General features: G+C 43.7%; 1 non-coding gene across 1 annotated transcript; it reads right to left on the bottom strand.

The window, feature by feature from the left end:
• Positions 1 to 9,121: 9,121 nt before the first annotated feature.
• Positions 9,122 to 9,195, bottom strand: TRNAS-AGA (transfer RNA serine (anticodon AGA)). The gene has a single exon. It is a non-coding gene; the product is annotated as a tRNA-Ser (tRNA).
• Positions 9,196 to 9,815: the final 620 nt, after the last annotated feature.

Raw genomic sequence — 9,815 nt, 5'->3', positions numbered from 1 at the left:
GATTGGAGGCAGCCAGACTCCATTTTTCATGGGATTTCTGTGGTTTCAAGTGAATCTGGGGCAGAGAGAAGAGGAGCTAGCTTCATACTGTGTAGTCCACAGAACTGAAGGTACGGGCTGCTGACGACAGGAGGGTAGGGAAGGTGATGGTTTAGTAATATTACAAAGGATAAGTGCAGGCTCTGAAGTCTGACTGGCTTCCAGTCCCAGCTCTGTCCTTCTTGGATGTGGGACCTGAAGCGAGTCACTTCACTTCTTTAAGTCTTAATTTCATCATTATTATAACAAGGATAATAATGGTATCAACCCCAGTCATGACAGGGAATACAAATTCCTGGCACATGATAAGTGCTCAGTACACGTTAATTATTTCCCTTATACTTGAGAGAGTACACACTTAGATTGTAGAAGTGGTGCCTTCAATCAAATTCAAATCAACACATATTGAACATCAACCACATGGTAGCCTCAATCTCTGCTCACAGGGAGCTTACTGCCTAGTTGAAGAGATCAAACGTATCTCTGCAAAAACATGGGTAACCATAGAAGCTTCACCTAGCAATTCAGGGAAAAAACAGGTCGCTGGGTCATTCCATATTAATTGTCTGAATAATAAAAGTTATTGAGTCTCAGAAGGAGAAACTGTTACCTATGGTTTCATAAAAGAGTTTGGATTTGACCTAGGCCTTAGGACAGGTTTGTTTGGACAGAGAAAAAGGCAGAAAGCCTTTTAGGTGGGAAAATAGAATGGTGTATGGAGAGGGTGCCCAAAACAAAGCACAAAGTAAATCAGCTGATGTGCAGAATGAGTTTTGAAATAATTAGCTGTAGCTGATTGAGAAATACTCTAAAATCGATCATGTTCTTTTTGAGGGCTTAAACCTTATTCAGATCAATTCTGAAACCTTGCTGTCCTAAAGATCATGTCTTAGACGCTTGCCACAGTTGAGAACGCATTAAAGCAAAGTTCTGAAATCTCTCGTATCGAGACTCACTCAGATGGGAACTAATACTAACCATGGGAAGAAAATCCAGGACCTAATTCAGGACAGCAGAGCAGAATCCTAGCACAGTTGCTCCTGAAATGAGGTCCCCAGACCAACAGCATGATCACCACGTGGGAACTGGTGAGGAGTGTGAATTCTCAGTCCCACTTAGATCTACTAATTCAGAAACCCTGGGGGTGGCGCGCAGAAATCTGTGCTTTACAGCCCTGTAGGTGATTCTGACGCATTTTGTGACAGTTGTACCACAATCCCAGTACGTTCCTTCCAAGCTCACATATTTAGTGTGTGTGCATTGCTTAGCATAGTCAACTGCTGCACGATTACTCGCAAAGAGTCTTGTAGCTGTCCTGCCATCCACTATTCTTTGAAGGAAAAAAATCCTAAGGAGGTCTCAAGTGACATTTTTACCCCCAACAGTAAAAAGAGAGAAAAAAACAGACAGAAATAATCGGATGGTTATTTTAATAATGCAATTTCACTTCTTGTAATGTGACTCAATAGAATCACCATGGAGAATTTTTAAAAGAATAGCCTGTGTAATTGGAGCTTTATGGGTTTTTTTCCGCTGAAAATGCTTTAGCTGTAGATCGACCAGGTCCCATTAGCAAACTTACTCTGGAGCCCATAGGAGCTTTCTGACAGGAATAGTCTGTCCTGATGGTAGCAAAAAGCATAAAAATTGATTTTAATTATTAGATCTCCAAGTGAGGCATTTGATGCTAGAAAGTTAAGATGTTGCTAAGACATTTGATATCCCTTTGTAAAACTTTCTTCTTAAAAGAAGATCCATAGCTCAAAACATCAAGACGTGTGAAAGAAGGAAAACCAAAACTCAAAGGTCCAGAATAAACACATGTTTAGCTGGACCCCATTGTTAAAGCCCCATGGGTGGGTGGGGGTGGGAGACTCTCCAAAAGCAGCTCTTTCTTCCAATCCTCAGTCCTAGGGCTGGAAATGTTTTCCACAAACACCCACCTCCGTGCTTGAACTGCCTGTTTTGTTGTATCTGAACATTATTATATCTAAATTCCATTAGGCCAACATTTCGTCTAAACATGCTGTTTCATATTTTGAAGAAAATTATGAAGCCACACACATGGCAGCCCGAGTGAGCCGTGAGAGTTGAGACTGAGGTCCTCGCCATGGTACACCAGTCCCGCCACACTAGGGCTCCTGGCTCTCCTCCAGAACCTCATCTTCTATGATTCTCTGCCCCGCTTGCTCTGTTCCAGCCACATGGGCCTCCCTACTATTGCTCAAATCACACATCAAATATGCTTCCCACCAGTACTCCCTCCACCTTCATAACCACGTGATTCTCTCCATCATTTCCTCCAGCCCTCTTCACACGGCCCCTCCTCGGACTGCCCTTCTCTGATCATCTTCATCTAAACCCCCAGCTCTCCCTATCCTCCTTTCCCTTATTTTCTGGACATATTACATACTGTACTTGATTTTGTTCATTGCCAATTCACCCTCCCCCACTACAATGTGATCTCCACGAAGGCAAGGGCTCTGTATCTTTTGCTGGCCACTGTACCCCCAGGCCTGGAACAGCACCTAGTATCTGGGAGACACTCAATCCATTTTGATTAAATGAGTTGTAAAGGAAAGACTAATGGAAAATAGTTGCAGAAAACCTTAGAAGGTTTCAATTCGCCTATTAGGGTAGACAAGGAAAAAGAGCCATGGGTATTTGCTCAGAAGTAATTCTTCAATAAAAAAAAGTAACTCTTTATATAAAAATTGATTGGCAACTTGTGCCCCCATAAGATCAGGTGCAGGTGGGGCCTTTGAGAAGCGCAGAGGATGCAGAGACGTGAGCATTAAAACACTTTCAAGTCCACCACGGAAGTGGTCAGACCCACCCTCAAGTCCAGCACCTGCTGGAAACCATTTCTGCCTCAGCTGAGTCCTAGAGCAGTGCACTGAGGGCCAGTGTCTGCAGCAGCTGTGGAAAGGGCTCCCAGGGGAAAAAGACGCTACCTCCATTCCGTTTCCTTGATACAGAGCCCTGAACCCGGAGCTGAGAATTGGCTGTCCTGAGACACCCAAAGTGGTTCTTAAAAGAGGCCAGATGATTCACTTGGATGTTACCTTACATCCTGGGGAAGAGCAGCAAAGAGTCTTATCTTCTCTCCATCAAGGAGAGGACAGATCACACCTAAAGCCCTGAGATTGAGGTTCTAACCCCAATTCCACCACCATCTAGCAGATGACCTTGGGCAAGTCACTTCTCTCTGAGCATCAGTTTTTTGATCTGTGGAGAATAATCACATACGGAGAACTTTATAATGCTAGACACTTTGAGTCTGCCATACAATTGGCCTTTACAATGATTCTTTGAAGAAGGCACTAAAGCAGAAGGACTCCTGTAGTTTATCTAAAATCACACAGGAAGCGGCAGAGCCTGACTTTAAACTCAAGTGGGTCTGACTCCAAAATCCAAGCTCACAGTCACAGCAAATGACACCTCTCCCATGGACCTCAAAGGTAGCCGGGGGAGTAAATGGCATCCCGAATAAGGAAACAGTTGGAAAAGTAAGGCACACTCATTGCAGGGGATTTTTAATAGTAAGTATAGGTTTCGAATGGCCGACAGTGGAGGCATACAGACGTGCAGAAGCCCTGTATTTTCCCAGGAGAATTAGTTCAGCCTTCATGGATTATCATTCTGATCAATTATATTCCAACCCCCTCAGCAATGATTTATTCCCAGGTGTTTTAAAAAGGGAACTCAAACAAATAACACCCGCAGGCAGGGGAGTGGCTTGTGGCCTCAGTCTGCTACAGTAGCCTGTATTGCTGTGGGTAAGTTGGACAATGTAACTGAAATATAGGCCACTGCCTACTAATAGAATCATTTTAGGGAAACCATCTTGACCTAAGTTTCAGTTTCCTAATGTGCAAAATGGCAACAATCATTCCCATTCCCTGGGCTAACCTGAGGAGCTAAAAGATGAAAAATGTGAAGCTCCCAGCTGGCAGGCAGCCCTCAGTGACTGCCAACAGTGAACCACATGGCAACGTGGTCCCGAGCCCCACGCCGTGAGCGCTGTCTTGCCGCTGAACCATGTTCTGCCCCGCGGAGCACAAGCCAGAAACGCTGGAGCACCGTTGCCCACTGAAGCAACCTGCATCGTGCGAGGGTGGGTAGAAAGGAGCAGTCCTGTGGGAGGCACTGCCCCCTCTTGGAGGGTCCCCATAAGGACTGAGCTTGTTGTGGTAACTGGCTCCTGAGGGCATCCTTTCCTGACTGTCCTCCCTCTCTGGTCCCACTCCCCATTCTTTCATAATGCTAACAGGACCACTTCCTAAACAGACTACGTGTACTCAAATTTGCACATGATTTGGGGATGACTCAAACTAAAAGAAAAAGAAAAAAATCCCTAATAAATTTGTAAGTAACCAAGTGTGATAGGCCAAATCTAAGATGGGCCCCAAGATTTCCACCCCATGGAATACACATTTGCCCTGCACAGTCCCGAAGACTGAATCTAACGGATTTTCGGTCTATGCTTAGGTTATGTTTTATGACATAGTTGACCTTCTCATAGGAAGATTATCTGGTAGCCCTGACCTAATCATGTGAGACCTGCTAAGAGTTTTCTCTGGCTGGTTGCACAAGAGGAAGTCAGAGAGACTCAGTACGTGAGAATGACTCAGCACATGCATCTTTGTTGTCCTGAAGATGGAGGGGCCCTGTGGCAAGGAACACAGGCTGCTTCTAGGAACTGAGAACTGACAGCCAGCGAGGAATCAGGGGCCTCTGTCCTAGAACCACAACCTTTCCAAGAAAGAGCTTGGAAGCAGACATTTACCAGGAGCCTCCGGATGAGAACTCAGCCCAGCCGACATCCTGATATCAGCCTCTGATAGCTTGAGCAGAGAGCTCAGCTGAGCCCTCCTGGGCTTTTCACCTCCAACACTGTGAGTGAGTAAGGGTGTTGTTTTAAGCTGCTACATATGTAGTAATTTGTCACACAGCAATAAAAACTAATACACGAAGCAAAGAGGTAAGTACCTAAATGTCTAGTCTAGTGATAAAATCTGGTGCTATCGCTCAAGAAACATCCAAATAATCTTTGATAAATAGTATGCTGTGTTTATCCACACTCTTTTCCAAAACACCTTAATATTTTTTAGCTTTAGTTTTAGTTTCCAAGTCACTACATGGTGAAAAAAAATTAATACAACAATACAGGCATTTCAAAACCAGACATTTAAATAATAAATCCTAATGAGGCACTTAAAAGAAATTAAACCATGACAATATCAATTTGGGAGAAAAGAAATTGCTTTCTATGGGGAGGCGGGTGGGAGGAATAAATCCAATGATGTAATGTCTCGCAGGGCACCACCTTATTACTAAATTAGGCTATGATGTCTACAGGAAGAAGCCGTGAGGTCAGACAGGAATTTTAAGCCTCTCACTTTGCTCTGGATTTGCAACAATCCCAGATTTGCAGAAGCACTAAGAACAGCACAGTTCACTTCATGTCAACTTTTCCCCCTTTTAAGTGTCAAAGCTGACACCCCTGACTCACCAAAATGATGTATATCTTAATGAAATGAGAAGTGAAAAGATATCAGACATGCGTTCTCTTGCTTCAGGTCCTCAGGCTACCCAGCCATGATGCAGCCAAGAGCAATGCTGGGCCCAAGAAGCATCCAGAGACAGCAAATGCCAAAGATAACCACACAAATGAGGGTGATGTGGAGACCCCAAACAAAGGTCAGCTAATGTGTGCTGAACTCACACAAAGAAAGAGATAACACCAGACCATGTGAATTGGAGGCAGCCCAGGGACCCATTCTCCCCTTGATGGCATCCATCGTTCAAGCCTGGTGTTGGTTACAGTTTATGATTTCAACCCAGGAAACTGCACCACTTTCAACAAGCTTAGATCACTGAACCATGTGTCAGTGCACAGAGCACGTGGCACGGAATCTAGTCCTAAAGGCCTTTTCTTCACTCTCCACTGAAGTGACTGAGGCTCAGAGAGGGAGCAGACAACACGGCAAACGAGTGACAGAGCGAGGCCTGATGCCAGGCTCTGTTGGCTCCATCTGATAGATAAGGGACTTCTTCTCCCCAGTTTCTCTGACTTTTAGGAACAACAATCCATGTTGGTTAACAACCTTGAGAGTTCCCTCGGTGGAATAAAATATGAAACCCTATGTGGAGGGCCAGAGAAACTGAAAACAGAGACAGGGCACTCCAGATTGGGAGGGGCAGGTTTAACAAGTAACAGTGCTTGCACAAGAGGGTGATCTTGGACGGGTGAGAGACGACCAGATCTCTGCACCGGGCTGACTGCATCTTAAAAGCTTATATAGATGCCCTGGCCAGGTTCAGTCACGTGTACCACCCAGCCGGTCTCAACAATACCTTACTTTCTCAGGGCTACTTCCTTGAAACCATTGCAGTATGGGAATGCTAGGGTGGGCAGGATGTACATTCCAAGGACACGGGAGGGGTAAGGGGACGCCAGTTGCCCAGGTCCAGCTGGCAGGTCAACCGGCCATCATGTCCTCTGGATGACCTCCTCCAAAAATCCACTGTACAAATAGCTGCCAGAGTAATGCTTTAAAATATGCGTCATATCACATGACTTCTCTGCTTTAGTCCTCTAATGGCTTCCCATCATATACAAAATAAAACCCCAGAGTTTTTAAACCTCAAGGCTTCAAGGCTTGGCATTATCTGGCTCCTGCCGGCCCGTGCCCTCCCCACCCTACTTCCTTGCTCACAGCACTCACTCCACCTCGCGCTGGCCTTCCTTCTGCTCACTAAGCCCGTTTACCCTGCTTCAACCTCCGGGCCCTGGCACTTGACATTCTCTGTATACTGAAGATCTCCAAGAACTTTACAAGATTGGTTCTTTCTTGTTGTTTGGATCACAGCTGTAATGACACTTCCTCAGAGAAGCCTGCCCTGATCACCCAGGCTAAATCAGGCCCTCCTTCCCGCAGACACTTTCTAATCCGAGGACCCTGCTTACTTTCTTCAAGTACTCTTCAGTATTTGAAATCATCATATTCATTTATGAATGTATGTGTTGTCTTCTCCCACTAGAAAGGAAATTCCAAAGCAGCAGGGATCTCCTCTGTCATATTCACAAGCATCTTATATCCATAGTATCTAAAATGGTGCCCAGTACATGGCAAACACTCTATAAACATTCGCTGGGGGGATGAGTGAATGAATGAGGACCACAGCTGCCATCTGTCATGACATACATGATAACCTCTATTAATCAGAATATTTAACTAACCAAAATAGTGTAGCCCCTTCCTGAACATGCCAGAAAACAGAATTTCTAATACACTGACAAGTGTTACAGCTGCGTTAACAGAATCATTAAGTGCCCAACTGATCAGGCCTATGTAGAAAGCAAGAAAAGCATGTGTAATTTATGTCCACTGGAAAGGGACCATCTAGGATAGAGCTGGCTGCTACAAACCCACTTACCCTTTCCTTTGAGATCTGGAAATGAATCTGTTTCTTCCTGACCCCCACCGCTCATGCCCCCTGCCCCCGGGTGTGCTAAAGCAGTTTCCTTCACTGTTTCCTTCTTCTATGGAATCAACGAATTTGCAAAGAGATAGGATCACTTTCCCTTTGTTAGTCCTTCAGAGTAAAAGATGGTGCATTTTCCCTCCCTGGAAACTCACAGAATCGCTTCTTTCATAAAGCTCACAACTGTCTCACTGAATGCCACAGCCAGAAAAAATGCTCTTGTCAAAATGTTTCCTACATACAAAGACCCTTCATTCTAATTAACTGTGATTTTTCATAAATTAATATATTGAGTTATTAAATTCCCAGCCAATATTATCATCTTCATACATCCGTGTGCAAGAAAATATGCTAATTATTAATGTCTCCCAATTCCCGACAAGTTATACATTTAGCAAATTAGGGGAGTATTTAAGGTTTCTTCTGACAGAAGACCCTTAGACGTATCAACCCCAAATCTGAGACAATCACTAGTGGAAAACCGGCAGTTATTTTTGCTTCCTACTCACTTTTTGCCCTTCCTAAGAACTCAACCCTTGGGAGCTGACAAATAAAGATAAATTACCAGTCTAGAGCATTCTAACTAACTAAGCCACTGTAGTCACTTAAATGAATCTCAAAACCCACTTTTTGCTATGTTAGCTAAAATCCCTCTTCTCATTGTCTTCTACTATGTGACTAAGAATTACATAACACCAAGAAAAGGTTGTAAAAGCCAGGTTCATTATCTTGCTGACTCTACTTCTGGACTTAATGATATTCCTTGACTGGAAAAGGGATTGCCTCATGCCTAGAAAAGTGTGTGATGTTAAGTCCCGTGCTTTCTCTGCTTTATAAACATAAAATCCCTCTTTTTCACATATAACAGAGCATATCCATGACTTTCAATTGATCCTAGACAATGTTATAGGGTAGGACCAAATTAAAAGTCCCCTAATTTATTTTAAGGACTGATCTCATTTAACACAGAAATATATTTCTACTTACAACAAGAATAATAAAAGCTAACATTCACTGAGTGCTTAAGACATACTAGAAGCTTTTCAGTGAACTTTATGTTAGTCTTCACAGTGATCCTACAAGGTAGGTATTTTAATAGTGTGATGATGAACACACTGAAACAAGGCATTCTGGAGACAGACGGCATGAGTCTGTACCCCAGCACTGCCACTTACTTGCCATAGGACCGTGGGCAAGTTACTTAACCCCTTTAGGCCTCAGTTTCATAATCTGTAAACTGGGAATGTTAGTAGTTACCTACCTCATAGGGTTTTGTGAGGAATAAATTATAAAATTTATCTAACAGGCTTACAATACTTAAGTCCACTATAAAGAACATGATTCTAGAGTTTCTCGAACTTTGGTCATTTTTAAACCTTGTGTATGACTTGGGCCATATACCTGTGGACCAGTTTAGTATTAAATAATTAATACTACTTATTTAATATTGCCTTTTTGCAATGAAATTCTGACACTCACTGCCTAGAGTTAGGTCAAAGTTCAATTTTTTTTTAATTTGTTTGTGTTTTTTGGGGAAGGGAGGAGGTAATTAAGTTTGTTTATTTGTTTGTTTGCTTGTTTATTTTTTTAATGGAAGTCCTGGGGATTGAACCCAGGACCTCATGCATTCTAAGCACATGCTCTACCACTGAGCTATACCCCTCCCCTCAAAGTTCAAATGTTAAGGGAAGAGTCCAGCAGAGACTAACCTCACTTCAGACACCAGTCCCAGTTCCAGGGCTCTCAGACCACCCACAAATTCCACCGTTCCCACTGCCTCCTCAGGTTTGATAATTTCCTAGAATAACTCACAGAACTCAGGGAATTTCTATACTTAGTACTATAGTTCTATTATAAAGGCTACAGTTAGGGCCAGCCACATGCAAAGGCACATAGGCAAGATGTGGGAGGGTCCCACACACAAAACTTCCATCCTCAGGATGCATCACCCTCCCAGCATGCTAATGTGCTTCAATAACCAGGGAACTCAACCTGAGTGCAGGGTTTTTCTTGGGTTTCAGGACACGGGCATCAGCGAATCATTGGTCACATGATTACATTCAATCTTCAGCCTCCCCGGGGGTCAGATGATGTCCCTGGCTCAAAGCCGCAACCCTTGAATCACATGGTTAGTCTTTCCAGCATGGCTGGACCCTATCCTAACACGATCTAGGGGCCACCATGAGTCATCTCGTACCATAAAGTCAGGAAAAGCCCAATGTGAATAAACCAAAACACGTCCATCACTTGGTAATTCCAAGGATTAAGAGGCTACCTCCCAGGAA

This window comes from Camelus dromedarius, chromosome 17 (genome assembly GCF_036321535.1).
Source record: "Camelus dromedarius isolate mCamDro1 chromosome 17, mCamDro1.pat, whole genome shotgun sequence".
Classification (NCBI taxonomy): Eukaryota; Metazoa; Chordata; class Mammalia; order Artiodactyla; family Camelidae; genus Camelus; species Camelus dromedarius.
The sequence above is the reverse complement of the archived record's forward strand: the minus strand, read 5'-3'. Positions and strand labels throughout refer to the sequence as shown.